Genomic DNA, 27,921 nt, shown 5'->3' on the forward strand with positions numbered 1-27,921 from the left:
TAATGTAAGTTATTGTCTCGAATAGAGGAACACGTGCAGAGTTTGATGCAGCTTCACCTGCCTGTTATTTACTTCAGTTTTCACAACTGGTTGCAAAGCTTGGGCATACATGGCCAAAAAGGCCAGTGGCATTCTGGAGTGCATTAAAAAGAGCATGGTCAGCAGGTCAAGGGAGGTGATCCTCCCCCTATACTCTGCCCTGGTAAGGCCTCATATGGAGTACTGTGTCCAGTTCTAGGCTCCCCAGTACAAAAAAGACAGGGATCTCTTGGAGAGAGTTCAACGGAGGGTCACAAAGATGGTGAAGAGCCTGGAGCATCTCCCCTATGAAGAAAGACTAAGTGATCTGGGTCTGTTTAGCCTTGAGAAAAGAAGACTGAGAGGGGACCTGATTCAGGTCTATAAATATCTGAGGTGTGGGGGGCAAAGTGGTGAGGCCAGACTCTTTTCAGCAGTGTGTGGAGACAGGACTAGGGGAAATGGACAGAAAGTGGAGCATAGGAAGTTCCACATGAATGCGCACAAGAACTTCTTTACGGTGAGGGTAACAAAGCACTGGAACAGGCTGCCAAGGGGGGTTGTGGAGTCTCCTTCTCTGGAGATATTCAAGACCCACATGGATGCCGACCTGTGCGACCTGTGGTAGGGAACCTGTTTGGACTCGATGATCTCTGGAGGTCCCTTCCAACTCCTATGATTCTGTGAATCTGTGCTCTGTGAAATTCAATAGTATAACAATTAATGAGCTTTTATAATAGGTACAGTTAAACTGCTAAAAAAGGACTGTGTGTGCACAGCTTTGTTTTGATGAAAAGGCATTTACTTCTCTTGGTAGGGATTGTGGGGGAATGGTTGGCAAGTAGGGTGAATAGGAGTCACAGAACTTGGGCTCTTATCTGGTGTGAGAGGAAAAAGAAGAGAGCTGGTGGAGCTGGAAGTTGTAGCAGGAGGTCAGAACCATGTTCATTTGAAAGCACAAAAAGGGGAAAAATCATTTAACTTTCCCCATTTCTTTGGAATTTTTGTAGATAGCAAATTGAGTTTCAGACTGCCTTTTGAATTGAGTCCATTATCTCTAAATGTATTCATTTGTTGTAATTCACTGTTTTGACTGGTTTACAGACCAGACACTTAGGAGATCTTAAAGAAAACAATATGATGCACTAGAGATAATAGCTTAATATGCTTTTACAAACAAATCTATATGTGAAGTTGAGCAGTTTCAGCTGGCTAAAAATTCTTGAATATTTTTTTCTTATCTAAATGGTTTAAATTAGATAATTACTTACTTTCTAATGGAGGAAAATTCTTTGCAGACTTCACTTTTGACAAAAAAGCTGATGAAAGCAGTGATGGTTCTTCAGTTCCAGACTGAAGCCCTGTTCTTTTCATCCCATGCTTACTCAGTACTGAGCTTATTTTTCTGGTGGTAGAGCTCTGTGGAACACTTAGAAGAGAAAGACTGATGAAGTTTCAGGTAAAACAGAGGTTGTTTGGCTATGGATGGCACTGTGAAAGGTTTTCTTTTTACCTAATACCTTTTCCTGTGAAGTGAACAGCTTCCTATTCCACCTGATTCTTAAAAGCTTTTCAGTTATGTTTGCTTCATAAAATTATTAGCACAGTATGAAGCTCTGAATTCTGTCATTGTGAAATTATTATCCTGAGAGCAAGCAGACACAGGAAAGCACATGTTTTAAACAAAGAATCTGCCTCTCTTCTCAGAGTTATTCTGTACTTTTCCTACTTTGAAGGTGCAAGGAAAGATAAACCTAACTCTGAGTGCCAAAGGCAGCAGAAAATTCAGGAGGAATGATACTACTGTGGTGACACACACAGAATATTTATGTCCTGTATGATAAGGCTCTGATATATTTTCCATATCCCATTTTAGTAGGTTGCAAACAACGAAAATCTCTTCAGCTGGTTATCCTAGAGTTTATTCCTATTTTGCTGGCATGTATGAGGAAAAAAAAAAATAGCTATAATACAAATGACTGCAATGATTTCCACTTTCATAATTTTCCTTTCTTCTTAGGATGCAGCAAAAAGATGCAAGAGCAGTTTATTTTCAATACAGTAATGCATAGCCTTTCAGGTTTCCAAACATGGCATATATAGCCAAATAAGAAATCTAATGATCCCTGAACAACTGAATCACAGAATTATTCGTGTTGAAAAACTCTGGGGGGTGTTGTTGGTACAACCACCTTCTCAAAGCAGAGTCAGTTATATGATGAGACCAGGTTTGTTAGGACTCAGTCTTAAAGACATTTAAGGACAGAGATTTTTACAGCCTCTGTCACTCTTTAAGGATATTTCTTTACTGCACATGCGGAAGCAGTACCCAAGAACACATACAGAAACCATTACCATCAACCGCAGGGAGGAATTATTCCCCTTAGTATTTACTGTACCATATCTGCATCCAGCAAAAGAAAGATGTTTCTGACCATGTTTACAGTTGGTGGTTTCTTTTTTTTCCCCAATTTTATTCAAGCAATTTGAAAATAAATGCTTTACCAAGACCAAACAGCTTCAGAAATACACTGGAAAACTGAGCCAATCTTTGTTTCTTGATGACTGATTCTTTTTCTTCCCCTCCTATTGTATTGTTTTAGATACTATGAGTAACTTAGTTTTTTTGTTGTTGTTTGTTTTTTGTTTTTTGTTTTTTTTGTCTGTGATTCTTTGTGTTGTGTTTGCTTTTTCTTTTTAAATGAGATGCTGTTGTCTAAAGATGTCTGACTTCATGTGTTTTCCATGTTACTATAAGACAAAGGATTTCTTTTTATTCTTGAGGAGACTGAATTTTTGCTTATGCTGTTCATTCTTGAGTGGAGATCCTTCTTTAGATTCTGTAACAGAACTGTTAGGTACATAAGCAGTTGATTTTTTCACATAAAAAAATCAAATACATCTGAAGACACTGACTTTCTGAATAACTTTTGTGAAGGTTAATACTGTAAATAGCCAAAAATTGTACAATCATTCTAACATGCCAACCTGCACTGGTAAGGGTGTTGCCAGAGGGCGAGGGGATGTGATCCTTCTTCCCTACTCAGTCCTGGTAATACACAGCTGGAGGACTGTGTCCAGTGCTAGACTTCCCCATATGGATACACTTGCTGGAGTGATTCCAGTGATGGGCAGCTAAGACGATTTGGAACTGGAGTATCTCTCCTATAAGGAGATGTTAAGAGAGCTGGTACTGTTCAGCCTGGTGAAGAGGAGGCTCAGGAGGATCTTATTCATGGGTACAGATATCTGATGAGGGAAAGTAGAGAAGATAGAGCCAGATTCACCTTAATGGTGTGGCAAGAGGGCTCTGAGCTCCCTTGTGCCTGCAGTGAGAGAGGCGCAGACTCCCTTGCTGGTGCAGAAGGAAGGAGGAAGGATGAAGGACCTTTATTGTAGGTGCTTACAGCCTTTTATACCCACACAACAACTGGTTACATGTAGAAGCCAGGCGCCTTGTCTTTGTTTACATCTGGCTCAAGTTACTGCTGAACTTTTTTTACTCATTAGCAATATAATGACTTTCTTTATCCCACAGGTGGTGTCCAGGGACAGGAGAAGAGTGTCTAGACAAGCATTGGAGCTGGCTGCCCAGGTTGATGGTAGAGTCATCGTCCCTGGAGATGTTCAACAAACATGTGGATGTGACACTGAGGGGCATCATTTAGTAGACATGGTGGGGATGGGATCAGGGTTGGACTGAATGATCTTAGTAGTCTTTTCAAAACGTAGTGATTCTATGATTCTAAGAATCATTGAGCATAAGGTGAAATACAAGAAATTCTATTTAAACAGCATTGTTGTTGTTTCTGTAGTGTACTTGCTTGTTGCTTTTTGTGAAGATGATCAGACACCAGAACACATTGTCCAGAGAGGCTGTGGAATCTTGCTCCTTGGAGACAATCAAACTCTTCCATGGCAGAGTTCATCTGTTTTAATGGGCCATGTTTTGAGCACAAGGTTGGACTAAATGATCTCCAGAGTTATTTTTCAGCCTCAGCAACTCTGTGATGCAAATCATTTTACATAACCCATTATTATAATTTACTACATCTTGTGTTTGTTATAAAAATATATATTTCCTGCTGTCAGACTCTACTTCCAGGCACTGCTCTATGACAGTGCTAAGCAGGATAAAGCAGTGGGAGCCTGTGCATAGGCTAAAGATATGAAAATATCCCATTCAGCAGAGCACTTCAGGACAAGTATGCCTTCAAATATTGTCTAACATGTTGTGCTGAACTCAGCACAAAGAACGTAATTGGGAGTCAGAATGGGAAAATGGAATTTCCACTGGCATTAAGAATTAAAGATTAAGCCCTTAATTCTCAGATCGCTACTTTTCAGGTTACAACATTCTACCTTGGTTTCAGTCCAAGAACAGATTGCTTTAGAAAAACACAAGTAACAGTAACTCTCAGTTTATTTATTTATTTCTCAATTAGAAGGGGAATGGAAAAATGTGTTTTCCTTTCCAACATAATAATATTACTTTCACTGTGTTTTGGCAGCTGTAAATGAAAGGCAGCCAAACTCTGAAGATGGAACTTACTATTTTGCTTCCCCTCTGACCAGACTCTCTGAATCGTGGGAAACAGGGTTGTGAAATGATGTAAGGAACATCTACTTATGTGCCTGTGAGCTTATCCAAGTTCATTTTCTATCTATCTCCTTTTATATAAGACTCTGTACCTTATTTCTGCAACTTTTGTAGCTGGACTTTGAATAAGCAGATAGCTTATGGATTAAGATATAATGCAGACTACAAAGCAAGTTGAGTAAAGTCATGCAAGGTAGGAGAACTCCTCTGGGAGCAGAGTTTTTCTTTTCTTTAGCTTGAGAAACTGGCTCTAGCTTTGACTAGGCCTTGTAACTGCGTGGATGCTGTCAAGCTGCTGCTGAGAACAAGTAGTTCAAGTTATGAAGCTGTTCATTCAATAATCAGAAAGTGCCTTAAATCTTCAACCATAAGGCACCTGTCAGTCACTCTATTTCTTATATACATGTATGTTTGAATGTAAGTATAGATGTACATACATACGAAATGTGTATCTATAACTCTCTTTAGTATTCTAACAAAGTTCAAGATGACTAATTACTGTGTGCTACTGTTAAAAAAAGTGGAAAATCACTGTCCCGAAGTTCCCAGCATTTTATTCTTCTATTAACAACCTCTTATTTAACAGTCCTAAAATGTAGATTTTAAGTATAATTAGTGTAAAAGTAGTGAGTATTATTAGTCTTTTTTGTATTTTATATGAATTAAAGCAAACATTTCAATACACTCATAAGCCCACTAACTTGAATGAGACATGCAATGCCAGCCTGGATAAAAGTGCTTCCCTGAGCTGGCACCATGGCAATCTAAATTATCACCACATTTATATTTTAAAAGCTTCTACTCTGATTCTTTCTTTCATGGGTCATGTAGAAGCAAGCCAAAATTTTCTTCTACCTTGCAAGTCTATTCTTATCTCAAAGAATCAGTGAAGATGAAAGTATCCTTCATGTATGGACCTATCTATATATTTTAAATGTAAGTCGCCCTATTTAGAGAAAGGGTTGCTTTGAGTACCTCCATTCAGGTTTTGGGAGCTGGAAGTGCTGCCCCTTGAGAAATTCACATCCTTACAGCTCTGACTGAACCTCCAGAGGGAGCCAGCAGAGGCTGGCAGAACAGCCAGCCAGAGTACCAGGACCTGGGAGTGAAATAAGTATAAAACCAAACTGATGGTATAAATGCACCCTCTGATGGTTGTTTCAGTATAGCTTTAAATTTTTACCTTTTTGAGGGAAAGGATGATGAGATAGCTGCTGTTGTAAGTATTTTCCATTATATCCTTGCAAGCAAAACTAAAATGTTTTCCAAGCATAGCTACACTTGAAAGTTAATTTAAATGTAATTCAAATTGCTTCAAGTGTGAATTCAATGACTGAAGCTATTGTCGATTAAATGTATGTGATGACACACTTTCCCAGAATGATACGCTCATTTGTGCTTAATTCATTCTGAAAAGAAAAGGTCGTAAGAGGAGAGGTTTCAGCGTAAAGGAGTGGAGCTGATTCGAAATGTCAGTGTGAAATGTTGTGATACAAAAAGTGCTAAGAACATCAAAAACAGCTAAGAGCGTTGAGTCATTTGTAAAAACACAAGTGAGAAGTGTGAAAAGAGAATAAAGAAGCCATGGTTGACTGGTTCCTGACATAGGGCTTTTGTGGTCATCAGTGTCCACATTGTGCACTGGCTGTCGGACAGAATTTCTTCTGATGAGGCATTGAGCTTTGTTCTGATGACCTCATCTGCCAGGTTCCTTCCACCTACCAATCCACATGACATTTTTACATCTATTTTTATTCTTCTGGGATATTCTACGTCAAGAACAATAATTTCTGTAGTAAAAATCTGGTAAAATTATGAGTGGTCAAATTGCATCTGTTATATGAATGTTGACTGAGTTAACTGTCTTGGTGATTTTGCTCAAAAGTAAATAATTTATGTTTGCTTTTTTTGTTGTTGTTGTTAATTAAAGTATTTAGGATCTTGGGTACTGAAAGTTACACTGCAGACAGTCATTAACAATCATGGCCTGAAGGTGCGCAAATCTGCAAAATCTTTGCCTCTGTGTTTAAGGTTTAAATAAAAGAGATCTCAGAATCCCTGAATCACTGAATAGCTCAGGTTGGAAGGGACCTCAAGGATCATCAAGCTCTAAACCCCTTACCACGTGCAGGGCCGCCAACCTCCACATTTAATACTAGACCAGCCTGGCCTTGAACACCTTGAACCTGGTAGAATATTGTCACTTCCACATGACCTTTAAGTGCTGTTTCAGAAATTCTCATGCAGCAACATCAGTGTTGCCGTGTACTGACCGCAGCCACTGCAGGTTAGGGCACAGGGCTCAGCTTCTTGATAAAGTGAAGTAGGTGGCTGATATCTTTAATGATCACACTTCCCTCATTTGTGTCTCCTGTTCCATAGAGACAGGCTCTTTAACTTATTTCCTTTGTTGCTACTGACTTTCTTTGATTTATGCACTTGACTGAATCAGACATTCATTGCAAACCAAGAAGTCCGCCTCCCTCACCCTTTTCCTGACTAATTATTTGCTGCCAGCAGGGGTCACACGGCGACCACAGCTTTCTACTGCCTTTGCTGCCCTATTCACTGATGTCAGGGCCTCACTCAAAAATATCTGCTGCCTATGAGTATAAAACTTCATGTATTAAAAGAAAAAAAGAAAATGATTGTTTGAATCCTTCTAGAAAAAGCAAATTAACAGTCAAGAATCAAAATAAAAGCATGACAATTTTATGTTTTCGTGTTTGGTATGTTTGTTACAAGTATCTACTTAGGGATGTTTGCTTCAAGGAAAAAAGTTGGCAATGAAGACAGCTAAATAAGTAAAGGCAACTATAGTACACAAAAATCTACCCTGAGATGTAGAGTGAAACCTCTGGTTACTTATGCACATCATCGTTACTTCAGCTGCAAAATAGGTCAGGATTTCGATGGGAGATCAGAGCTCCAGGTACTGTGGGTGCAAATACCAGATGGACACTTCCTGCCTGAGATGGCCAGAATCACAGACCTGGATAAATCACAAGGGTAGAAATACAATGTGGCTGTGGAAATGTGAGAAACTATTCAGGACTTATCTGTTCACAGAATCACAGAATCACAGAATCACAGAATGAACCAGGTTGGAAGGGACCTCAAGGATCATCAAGATCCAACTCCCTGCTGCACGCAGGGCCACCAGCCTCCACATTTAATACTAGACCAGGATGCCAAGGGCCCCATCCAACCTGGCCTTGCACACCTTCAGGGATGGGGCATCCACAACCTCCCTGGGCAGTCTGTTCCAGGATCTCACCACTCTCCTAGTAAAGAACTTCCCCCTGACATCCAACCTAAATCTTCTTTCTTTCAACTTAAAACCATTTCCCCTTGTCCTGCTGTCTGTTATTATGCTCATGGCAAGCAAAACACCGGTGATCATCTATTCCAATCCACCTGTGCTTTTGTCTAACCAGGTCCCAGAAGGCTGCAAGGATGGATGGGGGTGTCACAGCCCTGCTGGGCAACATGTGCCAGGGCTGTACTATCCTCACAGGGAAAATTTTCCTAATTTGGTTGCCTAATTTGACCTCCCACCCCAAGCTGTGAAGAGGTCATCCTATGCTCCTGTCAAGAAGAGTCTGTTTCCAGCTGCACAAAAGCATGTCATCTCTGTGAGTGCTGAACAGCTGTTAAAACAGACCTGAGTGCAGGTAGCCTGCAGAGATATTGCTCCATCCCTTCCAAATGAAGGATAACGTTTACATGGTTCCATATGCTTTTGCAGCACTGCCATTCCAACAAGATCAGGTGGATAGACAGAAGTAGTGACTAAAAATTATCACCCTGTCACTGCTTGCTATTTAAGAGATTCATAGCTGCATCTTTTACAAAAATGCCTTAAAATGGATACACATGAAGGTTACCTGCAGGCCAACTGGCATTGCATGGGCTACAGAAGACATAAAGTGCTTCCGTCACCTTCCCCTATATACCCTGCCTCATAAAAACTATGAGAACAGAACATTCACCTAGCATCCTAAAGACTGGACTTACATTTGCAAGAAGGAATTGTTCAAGCATTGCAGGGATACACTGAGCCACAGGAGGGTTGGTGGTGCTGGGTATGGCCTGTGCTCCTGTCAGCACATCCCTGCAGGCCACAGAATGTGTCTGAATCCAATTTCTAGTCCTTAGCCTTATGGATTTACTCATCTAGATTAGATTTGATTAAGTGGCCCGAAACTGCCTTATAAAGGAAAAGGGAGGGGACACACAGGATTGTAGTCTATGACTGTAAAGGTGCTTTAAATTGTAATTTCTGCTGCTTGATTGCCCACTAATGCTTGTTCATTTTCTTTTTGTAGTGAACCAAAGTGATTAAGTAAAACAAACAAACAAAACCAGAAGAAGAAAGAATTGCAAAGGCTAAGAGTTTTTTAGCCAACTTTGAGAACAAAGAAGAAATGAGAGAATGAGGCAGAAGACCTGAAAAGAAAGACCTGTCAGTAGCACCTGAGGTAGACATACTCAGTGATTACCATAATGACAGTCTGGAGTAGAGAAGTGGCAGCTGGTCTGTAACAGAGCGAATGGGCTCACTGAAGATAGCTAAGGCTAAACCCTGCTTTACTTTATCTGTATGTAGCTCTACTTCTTCAAAAAAATCACAAATGAATAAATCAGATGATTGATTAGATGAAAAGTTTTAATTTGGATATTAAAATTCACATTCTGGTCACTGGTCGTTCATTTCCATGAAGTAGATTTCATAACCTCCAGTTATCCCCATGCAAATGACCTGTGAACTGTTAAAATAGATGTAGCTCTGAATTTCCATGTAGTATCTTTTGCAGTCATTGTGACACTGTATCAAAGCCAGCCTGAGAGCTTTAAAGATTAGAGTAAAATTTGTAAGGTGTGTGTATGAAAAGAGCTGATACCTGGACAGCTCATATTCTAGTCTCTTAAAATCTTATTGGTATTACTCATTTCCTTTGATAAATAGGCAAAAATAATGGGAAACACTGAATGACTGGGTCACTCCAAGATGAAATTATTACACCTGTTCAGCTACAAATGTTTCTTTGTATGACAAATGGTGGCCTTTTCTTGGTACAAAATTATACTAGAAATAGTGATGTCAATATGTGAGATGCATTCTAATTCTATCCTAAACTGCATGATACCCATGCCAGAAAAATCATGCATTAACCCGTAAGGGTTATGCAGTGCATAAAATGAAAAGATCTGTGAAGCAGTCTTCCAAGAGAGTTATGTGTGCACTAAAGCACAATACTGCATTATTGCTGTGACTCCTCGTCTTCTTGATGAGAATTCTCAAACTGGAGGTCTATCAAGATGAGGTTGAGAAAGTAACTCCTAGGCTCTGTAAGTGTGGTACCGTAGAATACACTAGAAAGAAGGTGTGCAAAGCACACAGGTTGGCAAGTCTCAGATAAAGCTGCTCCACAGTGTGGCAACAGCTCAGGGAAGCCAAGCAATGCAAAGTGAATAAGGACAAATAGAATTATCTCTTAATCAGTGTCAACAGGACAGGACTCTTGAAACTAAGAAGGCTTTGGGGACACATAGTAAATTAAGGACCAAAGTGGCTTTACGTGCTCTGAGTGAAGTTATGTTGACAATTCTAAAGACGATCTCAAACTGGTAGCATGGCACTGTTAAGCACTCTGCAGCAGCATGAGTTTGTAATCTAGCATCATCCAGTATCACATCCCGATTTATAAACAAGCATCTCAGATTCTGATTCTCAAGCCATGTCTTGGGCCCTCCATAGCTGCCCTTGCATCTCACCAAGAACATCTGCCCACTGAGAGTGAGTTTTCCTCATTCCTTGATTTGCAGCCTTTCTGAACAGAGTAAATCTTGAGTACTATTCAAACATCCTTCAGACTCTAAGTGTGTGTCGATAATGATGTGCAAAGATTTTGTCAGTGCATTTTCTTAGTAGACTGGTAGTATTTAAGCACCACTTGAGGAAATGTGTTTGTGTCTGTATAGATCACTCTCTCCAGAAGATGCTGAGAAGACAGTACTTCCAGGCTAATTCTTAGAGAAAGTTGGTGAAGTTGCCTGGGGAACTGTATTTTGGCCCCATGATGTTAATTGTACTGAGCACAATGCTGTTGTTGCTGCTTATCATTCGGTCATTCTGCAAAAGTAGGCCTTCAGACCTCTGCTTTTGTGTTTTTCTCTGCTTTTCATTATTTTGAGAAAGGAAATAATCTCAACTGCCTGTGTTAAATAGAACTTAACTGGCAAAAATACTGACCCAGACTGAAAATGATTATTACACCATTTAAAAATTGTTTAGTATTTATTTTGCTGTTGTTAAGGCATTAACATTTGTAATTAAGTCTTTTAAATGTCTAACAGGCAAATGTTTTGCAAGCTTTCCACATCAGCAACATAATTTGGGAAGATTTATTGACAGTGGGAAAAGGACTGAGCCTTTGTAGGCTGACGAAATGCATTGTGTCTGCAAGGTTACAGTCTAAAGAAGGTAATGGAAATATACGTTACAGCTCTTCAAAATGGAGGCCCACAATCAAACATCTAGTCCCATTTACAGTACACAGCAGCATAGAGTAATAAATTCTTGACAGCAACTGAATGAAATTCAAGGCTTTCTTTTTGTGTGTGTGTGCTTATCAATTATATATTTTTATAATGCTTGTAACAGATTACAGAAAAACAGGATTGTGAAAACAGTGCAGAGATGTAGGGTTTTGGAATGCTTTGCCCACATTCTGCTCATTGTGCTGTGTATTTTGCAAGACACACACTTAAAAAACCCAGCATCAGAATGTTACAGTGTGTGCAGCTTGGCCATCTGTGCTCACAGGACCATCTTAAGGAATAGAACTAGGACAGCATGTATTTTTCTGTAGTGCCATGAAGTCATATATAAGCAGGGTCCAACCCTGCAGCTCATGTTCTCAAAAGGTCTAATTGCACCGAGAATTAACAGATTAAAAAGGGCTACAATATCAGCCTTGTTGAGGAAATTTCTTAAGTAGTTGTGGGATTTTTGCCACCTAACATAAAAAGCAGGATTTAATTCATAATTCCTTATTTAAGGTCATAGAATCATAGAATCATAAGGTTGGAAAGTACCTACAAGATCATCCAGTTCAACCATCCTTCCATTACCATTGCTACCACAAGCTACTAAACCATCTCTTGTAGCTACTCCTCAAGGTCGGTTCCACGAGCCCATGTAAATTCTCTGCATCTTTTCCATCCTCTTGGTGTCTGCTGACTTTCACAGAAATACAAAATATTACCCCAAATACCGAAGAACAATATTATGTGAGTAGGATGAGGGAGATTGCCATGGTTTAGTGGGAAGTGCCCCTGCCTATAGCAAGGGATTTTGGAACTAGGAGATCTTAAATGTCCTTTCCAACCCAAACCATTCTATGCCTCTACAGTTCTCACAGAAATAATAACTTCATCATCGTAAGGACTGTCAAATGTCTTGCATTCATTCTGAAGCATTTGAACTTAAAGTTGTGTTGCAAAAGCTCAGTGGAAGTTCTGAGATCCTGACAAACACATTGCACTGAAACTCTTCCTATCCCTAGTTTTTTGTAGTGAGAGTAAACTACGGTGGTATGCCAGTGAAAATCCTTACCCAGCCTTCCCACCAAAGCCTCTGATTAAGGCCATACTGGAAAACAGTTTTGTAGAATTTTCACTTAGGAGTGGCACATCCACAGCCTTTCTGGGCAGCCTGTGCCAGCACCTCAGCAATCTCATAGTAAAGAACTTTCCCCTGGCATCCACAACCTTGATATTGATTCAGAGGTGCTATCTCTGAGTATGTTATGCTTACACCATAAGGAAACCAGTCATTTTCAGAAGGAAGCCATTTGAGAGAGGAATATTTGAGTAGTAAGAGAAGGAGAAAAGGAAGCTGGTAGCAAATGAGAGTAATAATAGAATCTGTGAAGGTTATGGAGGAAGGATAATGAGTTTTTTCTCCCAGATACTTTCATGATGTTTAATTATTGCAATGCCCTCCAATCAAGTGAGATAACCAACAGTGTCACCTGCTTTGGAATATAGCAGCCTGATGGGAAAGTAAGAACTATCTCAGCAGGAACACATGAGACTCATGTTTTTTACCAGCTAGAAACTGAAATTCAGAATGTCACCTTTTCATGTCTAAAGAAATTCTTAAATGCTTTGGACAGTTTTCCTATCATTTTGTAAATCTACTGCTGGATCAAGCATTTATTGGAAGGGCTCAATGTATATACACAAGTGAAAGGGAAAGGTGGATGGATGCCTTCAGGCAGGGATGGATATTGTGGTTCAAGATCTTCATGTTTCATTTGTTATTCTCTGCTGGGGGTTGAATCATGGAAAAGCCATAGCCTATGGATTTAATTATCATGTCTTCACTTACTTTATACTCAGCCACATTTACCCTCAACAGATAGACATCAGTAAGAAGGTGCCCATCTGTGTAGTTTATATTCATTATGCTTTGCTCTATAAAATTCTTTCCTACTGTGGCCAATTCACAAACCATTTTCTAATCTTCCCTTAAGGTAGCAGCTCTCACTCTCTTCCATTCTTCTAACAGTAAGAGAAACACAGGTGTTGGAAGACAAAGCCAAAGTGATAAATCATGATAAAGGTGATTTTGTGAAACTCTGACTGACAGAAGATGGAATTTTCTTCTTGCCTCTGTGGTTATGCTTACCCCTACATCTTCTCATAACACTTCGAGCATTTGGTTGAATTACAATTTCATTCAGAAAACTATCATCATGGGATGAGAAATAATGGAAATTCATCACAATAATCTTGGAAAGAGCAGATATTCCTTGAAAAAGCTGTAAACTTTTTGTATACCTCTCGGTGTTCATGAAGAGTGAATCTGTCTTCTGGTTTTCTCACTGATGTTGGATCAGCCTTTTCTCTCTTCTCTGACTCCTTCGGCCAAGCAGAGAGGCTATCTCCTACGGTGTACCCAGTATGATGATAAGCTGAAAGTTAGATATAGGCAAACCACTGTGACTTCTCTATATTTTATTACTGACACTGTGAGGTAGAAAAATGGAACTTGTCTCCAGAACTACCATGTCTCTCCTCACTTCTTGGCCCTAATCCCAGTTTTTGAGAGAGCTGTTTTTCAGCTATGGTTGGTGTTCTCAAACTGACTATTGGATCAACTATGATGGAAGAAAGTCATGGAAGGTATAAAGAGCTGTGTGTCAAATGTAGCTATGTGGTAGCTAGGGTAGGGCTAGCTGCTAAGGAAGCTGCAGTCTCTGATGATGTCACTGTGCAACCTCTTTTGGTAAGAGTCAGAACTGCCCAACAGCAGGACCTAGACACTCTGCCAAGTGGTCATGATATGGGATCAAAGTCTTATTGCCTGTGAATGGAGAAGGGTTTCTTAAGCACCTCAAAACTATCATTCATGTTCTCAGCCATCAACATCTCTTCCTTAGCCAGTCAAGCCTCATAATAACCATGGGGCTGAGCTGATACCAACGCTTGTATTGTTGGACAATGAAATGAGTCAAGATACTCATCCACTGCATAAGGGAAGTAAACCCTTCTTTTCAACAAGCTTTTGTTCAGCACAGTCATTCTTCTACTGTAGTTTCTCACCCTGCACAGAGCAGGAATTGTCATCAACAGGCTGGAACGATCGGAATAGTGGTAGCTGATGGATGATGGTGAATGTGCTTGTGAGAACACAGCTGCAGTATTTTTATTAGAAGCTTTTAGAAGTAGAGCTTATTCTTGTATTTATGCATAACAGAGTAACTGAACGAACAATATTTCTGCAAGGCACTGTGAAGCAGGCACCAAGGGTTCTTGAAAGCAAAGGTCCTGTGGGCCTCTCTATGCTGCAGCTGGAGGTGTGAGAGCTGCCCAGAAAAGTGCACTCAGACTATTTCTAACCCAGTGGGCCATGGCTGGCAGTGATTTTCTGGGCCTGTCTCACTGCTGACTAATTTAACTGTAACTGAAACCCATACAGATAAGGTTTGATTCCTCACAGGGTCTAAATTAGCTTGATTTAAAAAAAAAAAAAAAAAAAAAAAAAAAGTGTCATAAGTGCTTTCTGTTCTTCCTGTGGAGTCATGCCTTTTTTCCACTTTGTGGGAAGGATGTTAGGGAGCATTTTTGATCTTATCCTGAAAAGTAAATGGTTTCAGGCCAGCCTAAATACTAAATATAATGAAGGCCATACTCAGAGCAGTTGAGTGGGTAGTATTAGCATAAGTTTAATGAGAGTCTAAGGTAAGGAAAGGCTAGAAGTGGCATCCTACTGGGAACAGTAGGGTCAAGAAGCTTTTCTAGTATTAATGAGATCTTATTCAATGAATGACTCAGACAGCTTGCAAAAGCAGAGCATGAATAAGATCCTTTTGGAGCTGAGTACGGAGAGACTGATCCACCTCCTTGGATTAATGTGCAAGTAAAGTAAGGGTGAATAAGAGCAGTGGCAAAGGAACAGCATGAGGCAATTCTCTTTTATTAGAACAGGCACCAAAGGCAAATGTTTCTGTAGTGGGGGGGTCAGAACAATTATTTCGACAGCCTGCTTTCACATCATCAAAACGATCTTAACCTTAAATTCATTGCACTTCCATAGATCCTATATGAAATTATTTCTGTTTTTAAAGCTTAGAAGGAGGCTTGCTGAGCCAACTCTGAGTGTCAGGATATTCTGTCTACCTCAGCAGGCTAAATTTGCAAAACCAATTGCAACATCATATTGAAATATGGAACGGCTCACTTATTCCCCCCAGTTCTGCTCTCATGGTTTAGGCTCCTATCTAATGGATTGTTATAATCTCTTTCTTACTCTTGAGAGAAGAGTAGCAAAGAGTATGTATTTTCACCTATTATATGCTCAAATATCATAAAACACTGATAAACAATATGGTCAATGATTAGACAGTAGTGTGGCAACTGTGCTGCCTTTGCTGTTTCTGAGCAGAATTCATTGTTGTTATGCTGTTATGCGAGCAGAAAAATAAATCCCAGAAATCTCTAGCTACCTCTAAATCTTTTAGATAGCAGTGGTAAATACAATTGCAAAATCCACTTGGAAACATGTATTGATAAATGAAGTGTTACTTAGGAATCAGTTTACCTTCATGTTTATGTTACTATGTACGTGAATTACCATACTATAACAAAATCACTGGAAAAAGAAAAATGTAGTCATAATTATGAATAATATAGAAGCATCTGGGATGTTTATGTAGGTGCCACTATGCAAGCTGATGTCATTTCAGTTTAAAAGCTGGAACAGTGGTTTCTGAATGCATAACATCTTTCCTGCATACTTTATAGCTCTGGGAATTAGCTTTATCAAACCCATTCAAAACTTATGGCTTACGTAAATGTTCATGACATGAATTGGAAGGCAATATTTTTAAGAACATGTTTCAAGTTGACTGCTTTAGGTTAGTTATCTTCGTACAGGACATTCAGCAACAAACGGACGGAGGTTTAGTGGCAGAACAAGCATAATCCCTGAAGACAAATGGTTGTCAGAGAGGCAGACCAATTAAGCAAGGCAGTTCTAAACAATTATATAAACTAACTTGGTCTTTGCTGGTCAAAAATGGAAAATTTGACCATAGCAAAAGCAAAGAAACAGAGCAGTTTAACCCTCCTCTAATTGCACAGAAAGCTACAGCTATTTGAGAAAGACTATTAAATGTCATTTTCAGTCTGAAAGAAAGAATAGAAAGAATTTTTAAGTGGCTAAATACAGCTTAACACTGATTTTGATTAAATACCGGCCCAACGGTATTTAATTTCCAATTACACATTTCATAAAACTTGCATAATTTTCTTGACTGCATGGATTCCCAGACATGAGCACAGAAATCATACATCATTAACAGCTCAAAGAAGTGCTGAGACATAGAGTTTAAAACTGCCAAAAATCTATATGTTTATGCAGATTTGTGGGAAAAAAAATAAGCAAGAGAAAGAAAACAGTACAGAATACAACTTGGTTACAGATCAAACTAGCAGTCATGCTTCATTTAAATACGAAACTTGTCTTCCTTTCTGTGCACTTGAAAAAGTGTGATCTGTAAATGATCACTTCAGGAGAAGTCCCACTTCTCTTGTCATTCCTCCTTGTCTTTCAGAACTGCTATGCAAAATCTGTGCATGAAAAGTCCTCAGAGAACTTGGGTCCTTCCCATCTGGAACTTCCTTGGAAGAAGAGGAGATTTGGGTGGATATCATCCTGTTGGTCTGTGCCTCAACAGGGCTGACTTCAGACTGTTTCACAACAGTGGAGGTCTACAATGATAGCAGATGGGGTACAGTGCCTGTCAATAACAAAAAGGATTTAAAAAAAACTCTCATGAGAAATGGTAATTAGAATTTCTTTGTACTTTACACTCTGACGTGCGGAATCAGACTCTATAACCAGGAGCTCTATAACCCTATTTACCCGATTCTTACTTTCAACTCATCTTAAAATGTAGCACAAACAACTGCATTTTAGTCATTTTATTATTACCAAACCAACGTCAATACTGAGTCCAAAACACACTGGCTTTTGGATGGAGGAAGGGGATTGATATGTACAAAAATGCAAAACATCTGTTGAATTTAACTCATTTTAGTCTTGAGAATATATAGGCCCAAAATACCACACCTTGACCTCCCAATCTTATGTCGAAGTTTTGTTTATTCTCCATTTCTTCTCTTCCTTTTCCTACTGCAAGAGGAATAGATGTAGTATGTGCATATATGGTAAAACTGCATGATGTATTGTAAGGTACGATTATCTAACTGCTTTGTATAGAATGACTGTAGAACAGGGAATAAAGTGTCTTCCTGAAGAGAATTAGTAACATTCCTAAATGTAATAAAGTCTATGCACAATTAAAGAAAGTCTTCAAATTAATTGTTACCTAATCAACAACAACAAAATAGAAAATGTTTCAAATGACAGTGGAGCTTCTTAGGTACTACCTTCCCTCCTTTACTGTAAGATGCAATGCATTCAATTCACTGCTCTTTATTGTTTGGTTATTGAGACATTCATTGTATACTTAAGTACAAAAGAACAAGCAAGGCAACCAAACAAATTTAACTATGCCATGATTGTCTGAAGTTGGAGAGGGAATTGTGCCTTCCTCTTCTTTGACTAGGTTTTTCTATTACTTTCAGATTTTCTTTGTGTGCAATAGCAATATTACTCTCCTGTACACTCTGAGTAGAATTTCCTCTTCCTTCAGGAACAACAGCTGCTGAATTACAGCCATTCTCACCCTGTTTATGCTAGAGAGATGAAAAATCTCTGTGGATCAGGTATAGTACAGATCTATAGGCAAACAGAGAAACTGAAATCAGTGCACAAAGATTTAAATCATTTTAGTTTCTAGAGGCTTTGCATATCTTTTCAAATACAAAATGATTTCTCTGCAGAAGCGTGACGTTTCTTGACTAATTAAATTGCATTCTGCAGGTCCCAAGGAATTTATCTGTCAGATTGCTTCTACCTTCAAATTTAAAAAGGCTTTAAAAATATGACATCCTAATAGATTTTAGAAGCCAAAGATATTTGATATTTATATTTTCAAATGCGTATTGTTTGATCACCTATAAAAGCTCCTAACATCTCATAAAATTGGTGAGTGCATGCTGTATCTGATAGCATATCTTTGGAAAAGCACTCAGTGAAGAAATCTGTAACACAGTGGGAGAGAATAAAAACTACTGCTTGAAGGTTGGGAAGAATGTAGAAATAGGAAAAGCATGGGGGAAGACAGGAAAACAGCATTCTGGGTGCTTCTGCCTATCAGTGACATATGGTCTCCTCAGGAAAACCCTGCCACTGCCACCAGAGAGGAGGGAGTTGCCCCACAATGGGCATCCTGGCTGAGATTCACACTGAAGTCTGGGAGCAGGTGCATAGGTGGGTGTATGGCTCCTGCATGACCACCATCAGGTTATCAGGCTTGAGAGAAGATCCTTAAACCAAAATGAGGTGTATTAAGAACACTGGCATGAAGAGAGAGTGAGAATGTAGCAAAGGCAGGCTGAAGGGCTCCTGGCACATCACCATGGTCCCTGGCATGCATTCTTGCATCCTTAGACATCTGCTGTCCCACAAGACCCCAGAAAGTGGGACACTGACATTCATGGGAGAGGTGAAGGCTACCTGATCTGAGCACAGTCCCCAGGAAAGTTGGCTGCATGTGTGCTAGGTTACCTTAAAATCTACCTGCACCCATGACAGGGGGGCAGTCGGCCCGCAGGCCGCTGGCCCAGAAGGAAAAGAAAAACAGGGAAAAGGAAATAAATACAGCGGCAATGATCTAAGGAGGAACACTTATTTACTAAATACTATATCGGAATACAGAATAACACAATATAATACAATATAATTGGAATTAAGGCTAACGAATCAAGTAAAATAAGAGAGAGTGAGTCCCGAAACCGAGAGGACTACTGTAACTCTAGGCGAAACGGCTGGAATTCTTCCACACACTCCCCCATGGCTGGCAGGATCCAAGAGAACGAGTCCAGCACTGAAGTGAGATTATATAGTCCTGGTCATATGACTGACCGTGGTGTTCCCTGGGACATGTAGTCTTCTTTCTGTGAGCAGCAGATTCGTCAAAATTATCTATGCTTAACATGATGTTATGATGTGGAATACTGATAGCAAAATTACAACATTGCAAAACCATGACAGCATGCAATTCTGATTCTTTGTGGTCAGAAGTGAAGCAGCTTCAGCATAAAGGGAAGAAACTTCTGCGTGCCATTTGTGAGAGAATCTACTTTCATTCTTTCTCTCTTCTTTCGTCAGGGACATCTCAGGGCTGCATGTGGAAGGTAGCAGTGCTAACCTCTCCAGGTCCTAATGAAATTATATAGGAGAATGCCACCACTCAGCCTAGTGACTGGCCACAGAGGATGCCTGCAGCAGGGCAAAGAAGTCATGGACCTTAAGTGCAGAAGACATGAGATTCAGTGTAGAGTTTACTTTCTTCACTGAATACAAATCCCTTTCAAGAGCAAAATTTAGCTAGTTTGTGGAGCTTTTGCAGCAACAGGCTTCTGTTTGAGCAGGAACAGATTTCCATTTTAACACAAGACCGACCCATCAGTGAACCTAAGGAAGGTATTTTCCTCTTGTGGAAGGATATTGTTTCATCTTACTTCCAGTTCTGCTTGTCACTACAATTATTTCCTGTTTGGCCATAGTTTTAGTGTAGACTCTTAAATCTGCAAGATAATTTTCCTTGTGTGCCCCTGGTGGCGCATGGTGTTAGAACCGCCGCTTGCAACACTGTGGCGCAAGTGGTAGAACTGCCGCTCTGCTACACTAGAGTACTCGAATCCCGGGAGTTGGTCTTGATGATCTCTAAGGTCCCTTCCAACTCATACGATACTATGATACTATGACAGCCAGCTACACAATGGATTTTTCACATATTTGGGTGGCGGTTCAGTTGTTACCGATATACATAGAAAGTGGGTTTCAACCCACTCACCTGAAAAGCAGGCTGTTTTATAAGCTAATCATCCAGAGACAGGCTGCTTTCTTGAGTGATTTTTTCTATCCCAAAATGAGAAGCTGAACCTGGAGGTATTTCTCAACTGTTTCAACAACTATGAAGGAAGTATTGCTAGACTGCTGGATTGCTAAATGGATGTCTGAAGACAGCTGAGTTGAAAGCATTTCCCTTCCATGCAAAAAAGATCAGATAGAGAGGTGCAGGTCAGATGCTGAAGCTAGACTTCTTTCTGCATTAGATCTTTCATGCTCTGTAGTTTTATGACTTTTTTGTAACCATGAAACCTGTACAACCTCAATGTGTTAAGGTATTAGATCAAAAGACATCAAACTATCTAAGAAATTAAGGTGAACAATGCCATTGCATGTTGACTGGCACATCTGCTGAATTTCACAGGCCTCATTACAGGCATACACTAGTTTCCATTTACACCTCCTCAGTACAAGTTGTACAAGGTGAAGATGTGCAACTCTTGGGTCTTTTGGGGAGCTCTTTGGAGAAGAAAGGATGTGCTCCATGTCCCCTCTTTGAGAAGACTCAGAGATTGCGGTGTGGCTGCTGGCATCCTCTTCATGAACCCAGCAAATGTTAATGATCTCCAACTGCAATAGAGAGTGAGCACAGAGAATGCAGGCTCTGAAGGAACATCTGGTCTTTGATCTCACTTCCTGTTCTGCTGCAGAGCCTGATGTTATCTGAAGCTTGGGCATGGAAGGCAGAATGGGGTGAGGGCATGCTGGACTGCTTCTGAAAGAGCTGGTGGAGCAGAAAAGAGTGTTATTTAGGATGAGAACAATAAGAAATCTGTTTAATCAGGCAAGAGTTTTATCACACCTCAGGTAAAGTTAATAACTTGGACAAAATAACATTGTTTCTGCTTGGTGGAGTGTGTTAATATTGGTTGTGTTTTCTCACTGATAAGTAAAAAATAACGTATTTGTATTGAAATGGTTATACAGTTTCTGTTATAAAATGAAAACTACGATCATATTTATTTTCAAGTGTGTTTTGTTTGTTTGTTTGTTTCAGTTATTGAACATATTTATAAGAATTTGTGTAGCAACAAGGCACTTTATGCTTGAATCAGGATCAGACAAAATAAGTTGAGTCCTTCAGGAAGATTTCATGGCAGGGACTGAATTTCTGCTAGTTAAGATTATGAGTTGCATGTACAAGTAAATTAACCTTGTAAAGAGTTCAGGAGGTTTGGATTTGTTTATGTAAGATGAGATTACTCTGGAGCAAATGAAAGAATCAAAGAAAACCTCTATAAAGGTGGGATAGTCGCTGATTCACCAGAGGGCCATGCTGCCATGCAGAAGTGCCATGCAGAAGTGGAGAAGCTGACTGATGATGGAAACCTCACAAAATTCAAAGGAAGTGCAGAGTCCTGTAGCTGGGGAGGCTCAACCGTGGGCATCATCACATGCTGAGGGACACCCAGGTGGAACGCAGTTCTGAAGGAGAGGACCTTGTTTTGGTGGTTACCAAGCTGATCACAAACCAGCAGTGTGCTCTTGCTGCTAAGAATGCTAATGGTATCTTGGTTTGCATTAGTCAAAATATTGTCAGCAGATCCAGAGAAGTGAACTTCTCCTATATTCAGTGCCAAGGAGGCCACAACTGGAGCATCTCTGGGCTCCCAAATACAAGAGAGGCATGGGCATAATGGAGAGAGTCCAACAGAAGGCCACAGAGGTTATGACTGAGGGATCAGAGCACCTCTGCTATATGGAGAGGCTGAGAGAACTGAGGCTCAGAGGGATCTCATCAATGTCTATAAACACCTGAAGAGATACTTGTAAAGAAGATAGAGCCAATCTATTCTCAACAGTGCTCAGTACCAGGACAAGAGGCCTCAGGCACAGACTGGAACACAGGAAGCTCCCTCTGAACACCAGAAGCACTTCTGTGCTGTTCGGGTGACAAAGCACTGTCACAGGCTGCCCAGATGCTGTGGGGTCTCCTCCTTAGGGATCTGCATAAGCTGCCTGGCCATGGTTCCAGGGACCCTGCTCTGGGTGGCTCTGCTGGAGCAGAGGGTGGGCCAATGGGACTCAGAAGTTCAATTTCATCCATTCTGTGGTTGCATGATTGAATAACATCTATGGACTATATAAGGATATCTATTCATATAGAAAAGTCTGAAGAAGCACAGAGACAGTGGAATCTGTGGTTAGGTAAGACAGTATTTAGATACTGTACCTCAAATTTATATTTTCTAAATAAAAATATTCTGTATTATTTGAATATTTTTACGAATGAAGATTACCTCTCTTATTTCAACAGTAACAAGTTTACTGATTTGATTTCTGTGTTCAGGCTTTGTCATGTTTCCATAGCACCCAGGATGATGAAGACAGGCACCTCAGACCAAGAATGAGAATGAAACCTGAGCAGGAATTAGGCACCTCAGGTCAATCGGGCATTGCACTAGAGAGTCCTCCTACCAGACACCACTTGTCTGCAATGACAATGTTTGTTAACACTGTGATGTGAACATGGGGTGACCAGCTTAGACAAAGACATCTACTAGTGATCAGATGAATCCTAGCTGGCAAACTCAAAGAGAGCAATACAAATCACACACATGATGTAACATTACAAAAGAAAGATCTCATCTCTATCATGATTAAATGCTGACCCCAACATCCAAATGGGAGGTCTGCATTTCTTCCTCTGCTCCTGTTCTGTGATAATGGACAGATACAGTATTTGTGTTGCAAGGAAACATTAGGTCCTTTCCTAAGTTCTTAGCCATTCTGGATTCTATAGTGTAATCATCCACTTGAAGGAAATGCAAGAAGAGGTTAAAAAACCCTAGACAGTTCTCACAGTAGAGGCAAATGTGTGTTAATGACAGATGGTTTAAATAGCTATTGGTGTTATAAAACAGACTGGCTTTTACTGAAATCCTCTATTTTTATAAGGTCTTCAGATGATTTATGACAGCCATTCTCCCAAGTGATTTAATCATAAAAACAGCTATTGTAATTTCCTTCTGAGATCAAGGAAAACACTGAACATTCTGCCACTGCATTTATGCTATCAGAATCCTATTTTGACACATTCAGGCATGTATTTGCTGTGGGTAGAAAGAAAAATAATAGCAGCTGTAAAGATTAATTATGCTAGGGGTTAGATGGGGGACACATTCATCTGCATCACATGAAGCAGCCTGAGCTCCTTTTTTGTGTGTACATGTGTGTACTGTGTGTACATGCAGCAACTGAGCTGTTGGCCACATCTGGGCAGTACTGCCTCTCTGGCTGGACTACAAATGCATCAGTCACACTATGCAGAGAGATGATCACAGTTTTTGTCTCAAATAGTCCCTGAGCACCAGCCTTAAATGCCCAGCAATGTGTTAAACTTTAGTCCTGGTTTTCTTTATGTAGCTGCTGCTGGGTGTTCATCTGCTTTCTTGACAATCTCCAGAATGTCTGTGGGAAAGAAAAGCTTTGCAGATTCAAGGGATGCATCCAGTGTGTCTACCCAGGAAGTTTTGTAGGTTGAATGAGATTTGTGTAAATGTTCGTGGGTGGGTGTGAACTGAAACATTTGTACTACAGAGGAAGAATCCTTCAAATGGAGAAGGTAGGAGTTACACGTAATTACAAAGCTCTGGCATTTAAAACTAAGCATCATTAGCATTGACTCCATTAACATGGGCAGCATTAAGGTCACGGTAGTACATACAGTTTACCAGAATGATGTATATTTTTTCAAAATGTTTTTAGAATTGCTATATAAATGGATATGTATTTCAGATTTGTGTTACTTATACAGAAGAATCATAGAATGGTTTGGGTTAGAAGGGACCTTTAAGATCATGTAGCTCCAACACCCTGCTACAAGCAGGGACACCTCCCTCTAGACCAGTTTGCTCAAAGCCCCATCTAGCCTGGCCTTGAATGCTGCTTCTAGGAAGGGGGCATCCACAAACTTGCTGGGCCACCTGTTCCAGTGTCTCACCACCCTTACAGTAAAGAATTTCTTCCTAATATGTAGTCTAAATCTACCCTCTCCCAGTTTAAAGCCATTTCCCTTTGTCCTGTTGCTACCTGCCCTAATAAAAAGTCCCTCCCTAGCTTTCCTATAGGCCCCTTCAGGCACTGCAAGGCTGCCATATGGTCTTCTTGGAGCCTTCTCTTCTTCAGGCTGAAGAGCCCCAGCTCTCAGCCTGTCCTCTGATCATCTTCATGGCCCTCTTCTGGACCTGTTCCAACAGCTCCATGCCCTTCTTGAATTGTGGCCCCAGAACTGGATGCAGTACTCCAGGTGGAGTCTCATGAGAGCAGAGGTGCAGAATCAACTCCCTTGACCTGCTGGTCACACTTCTCTTGTTGCAACCCTGGATCCAGTTGGCCTTCTGGGCAGCAAGTGCACATTGCCAGTTCATGTTGAGTCTTTCTTCAGTTGACACTCCCAAATCTTTTTCCTCAGAGCTGCTCCCAAGTCATTTTCTGCCCATCCTGTATCTGTGCTTGAGATTGCTCTGACCCAGGTACAATTGTTGCAGGTGCACTTGGCCTTGTTCAATTTCATGAGGTTGGCCTGGGCCCAACTCTCAAGCCTGTCCAGGTCCCAGGAATGCCACTCATCACCAGTCTCCACTTGGACACTGACCACTGATCACAACTCTGTATGACCATCCAGTTGGTTCCTTATACACTGAGCAGTCCATTCATTAAAGCCATTTTTCTCCAACTTGTTGACCAGGATGTCATGTGGGACAGCATCAAATGCTTTGCACAAGTCCAGGTAGAACCATGTTAATCATCAGAAAACGTACCACAGTGTGTGAAAGTAGAACTAAACTTCAGAATTTCTACATCTGCATTGTATCGCTGGCTGTTTGCTCAGCAGCATCAACTGATCCATGGGAGAGCATCTGGGAAAACAAAAATGAGATAATTTGGTATGAAATTGAGTTCACATCTGGATAGATCAGAATTCCTTGTAGAGAGACTGGTTCCCCTGGGGGGAAAGACTAAAATGTCCTAGTCCAATAGTTTGAATTACTGTCATATATTTCTGTTTGGAACACTGTATTCATTATTGATCCTAGTTGACTTTTGCCATCCTAATGCCTCCTGCTAGATATTCCCACTACTGCAGAGACAAATGTTTAATCCACGGGCCAGACAGAAACTGCTACCTGTATGCACACAGCAGGACTGACAGATCCCTCATCCTCAGAGACTGCTTTGGCTGTCCAGAAGACTGTTCTTCACACACTTGCAGACCTATACAGGGAATGAAGCCAGGGCTTTCTGATCTCTTGAGATGATCCTTGGGACATTAAATATAATCTTTCTAAACTAGTCAGGCTTGTCTAATTTCTTGGTAAAGCCCCAATAATTGCTTGCATTCTATTATCCCTACTGTCCAAAAATCATTGATAATGACTGTTCCAATGAAAAACTGTCCAAAAGTTGTGATAATTTTATGAAAATTGTAGCATGGGAATATTGCATTTGTATACCAAGGCCAAAATATTCTTTGGGTGGAGATGCTAGTCTTGTCCCAGACTAACATCCATTTGTTATTAGAATGAACAATCAGAAATAAAAGTGCACTCCTGAATTAGCATCCTACTAGGATGACTGAAATACATTCTATATGTCATCTGTTTTTCGCAAATTTCTGTATGATCTGAATCGAAAACTGTTAGGTAAATTAAGCCCCAGGCCAGAGTATCAACATCACATGGCTGTACATGTGCATTATGGGCTTATCCAGTCAAACACAGGTCACTGCTGGAAGCTGGAGGGATTAGAGACAATGTTTTTATGAGTAATATTAGACAGAGAGAAAATAAATCCCGTGACTGTTTAAGTGTGCAGGACTGTTTCATTGCTGAATGTTGTAGAAATATTTTCCTTAGCTTTCCAGTCTTCAAATCACAATTTAAATGTGATAGCATTTGTGATGATATCTCAAAGGAGACTATCCACAAAATCGTTCTTACTTCCAACACATTTTATAGAGGATTTTGTTTGTTTGTGGAACCTCAAGACCTACCCAACTCACCCCTTGCTGTAGGCAGGGCTGCCCCCAACAGCTCAGGCTGCCCAGGGCTCCATCCAACCTGGCCTTGAGCACCTCCAGGGATGGGGCACCACAGCTTCTCTGGGCAGCTGTGCCAGCACCTCACTGCCCTCTGAGTGAAGAATTTCCTCCTAACATCTAACATAAATCTCCCCTCTTTTAGTTTAAAAACAGTGAAATGGAAATGGCTTAAAGGTTTCTAAAGCTTTCCTCTCCCAGGAAAAAAGATGTGCATGTCAACGGCTGATGAGCATTCACTCCTTTTCTGCTTTCCTGGAGCAGTGTGCTAGAACCTGTAAAAGAAAAAAAGCATTTAATGCTGAGAGCACTTCTGGTCCCTACAAATGCATGCAATAATGCAGACAGAGAGATGAGAGAGAAACAGAGTTTCAGAGAAATGGGATAATGCATTCTTGCAGTATACATACTCTGTAAAGATGAACAACACAGTAGATACTATGGGTGGATTCCAAGAGCAAAACAGGGCTGGCATGCTCTCCTGCAGTGGATGGTCAGCTTGGAAACCAATTTTACTCATTACTTCCAGCAAGCAAACAGTGCTCCTTCTTTGCGTGTCCTGAAAAACTATCAATTCTCTACAGATTTTAATAGATAATGCCAGGCAATTAAATCTTGAAAGATTGCTTATTTCACTAAAGTAACCATTTAAAACACATTTACTTTTAAGACTGAACACCAGGCATGTCTTCAGCAGATGAAAGATTTGCATATGAAGATATATGGCACTGATGATTGTTTTCCCTGAAGAAAAGCCTCTAAAATAAATGAACCATAAGATCATGCCACACATTTGGCCTGTTTCTGATATTTGCATTACAACAATTAGCACTTAGCTAAATAAATCTCTGGTTGTACTGATGTAAGCTACCTGATAACCACTCAAACGCATACAACTGGACCAATCATTTATTATAAGCTGTGGTGTGATAGCAATAATCTCTGCAATGTTTTCTGCATTTGCAGCCATTGTAGATGACGGATGTGTTACAGCAGCATTGTTCTGAGAGAGTAATGTATTATCTACTTATCACTGTGCATGAAATTGCTCAGGTAATTATTGTCTAGCTAATTAAACTAAGCTTTGGGAGAAAAAAAATGAAGGACAAAACACAGGACTGCTGCGACGGGGAAAATTGTATTATGTTCTTGGATATTGAGTTTTCCTCCAGCACTCCCTAGTGGTGCATTATAATATATCCATATTTCAGCTGTTGTATACTAATGAAATAAGCATTTACCATCTCTGAGCACATTTCTGGTACAACTGTGTGACATTAGAAAACACGGGGCAGTGTATAGCCATGCTGTCTTCCCAGCACTCTCCCCCAGGCCCCAGAACAGATACTCCTGATAGACATCTAAGTTTAGCTCACTTTGCAGGGTCTGAGAGCTGAAGTTACAAGCAGTCAGTATCACAGACATTCTGCCTCCAGGTTCTGACACAAATTAAAGTGAGCAGTACCTTTCTTCACACTTCTAAAAATCCCAATTATCACAGAAGCCATTCTGTTCCCTTTGTGGGCAGTGACTCCCAGCTGCCATCTCACACTCCGATGCTGGGTCTTTTCTGTGGAGAGAACTCATAGAATCACTTGATTGGAAAAAGACCTTCATGATCACCAAGTCCAACCAGATAACCAAGACATTTTAGTTGTGATGATTATTAAGTGACATGTGGATGTTTGTAACAGCAACAACCAGGAG

Source organism: Excalfactoria chinensis, chromosome 1 (genome assembly GCF_039878825.1).
Source record: "Excalfactoria chinensis isolate bCotChi1 chromosome 1, bCotChi1.hap2, whole genome shotgun sequence".
Classification (NCBI taxonomy): domain Eukaryota; kingdom Metazoa; phylum Chordata; class Aves; order Galliformes; family Phasianidae; genus Excalfactoria; species Excalfactoria chinensis.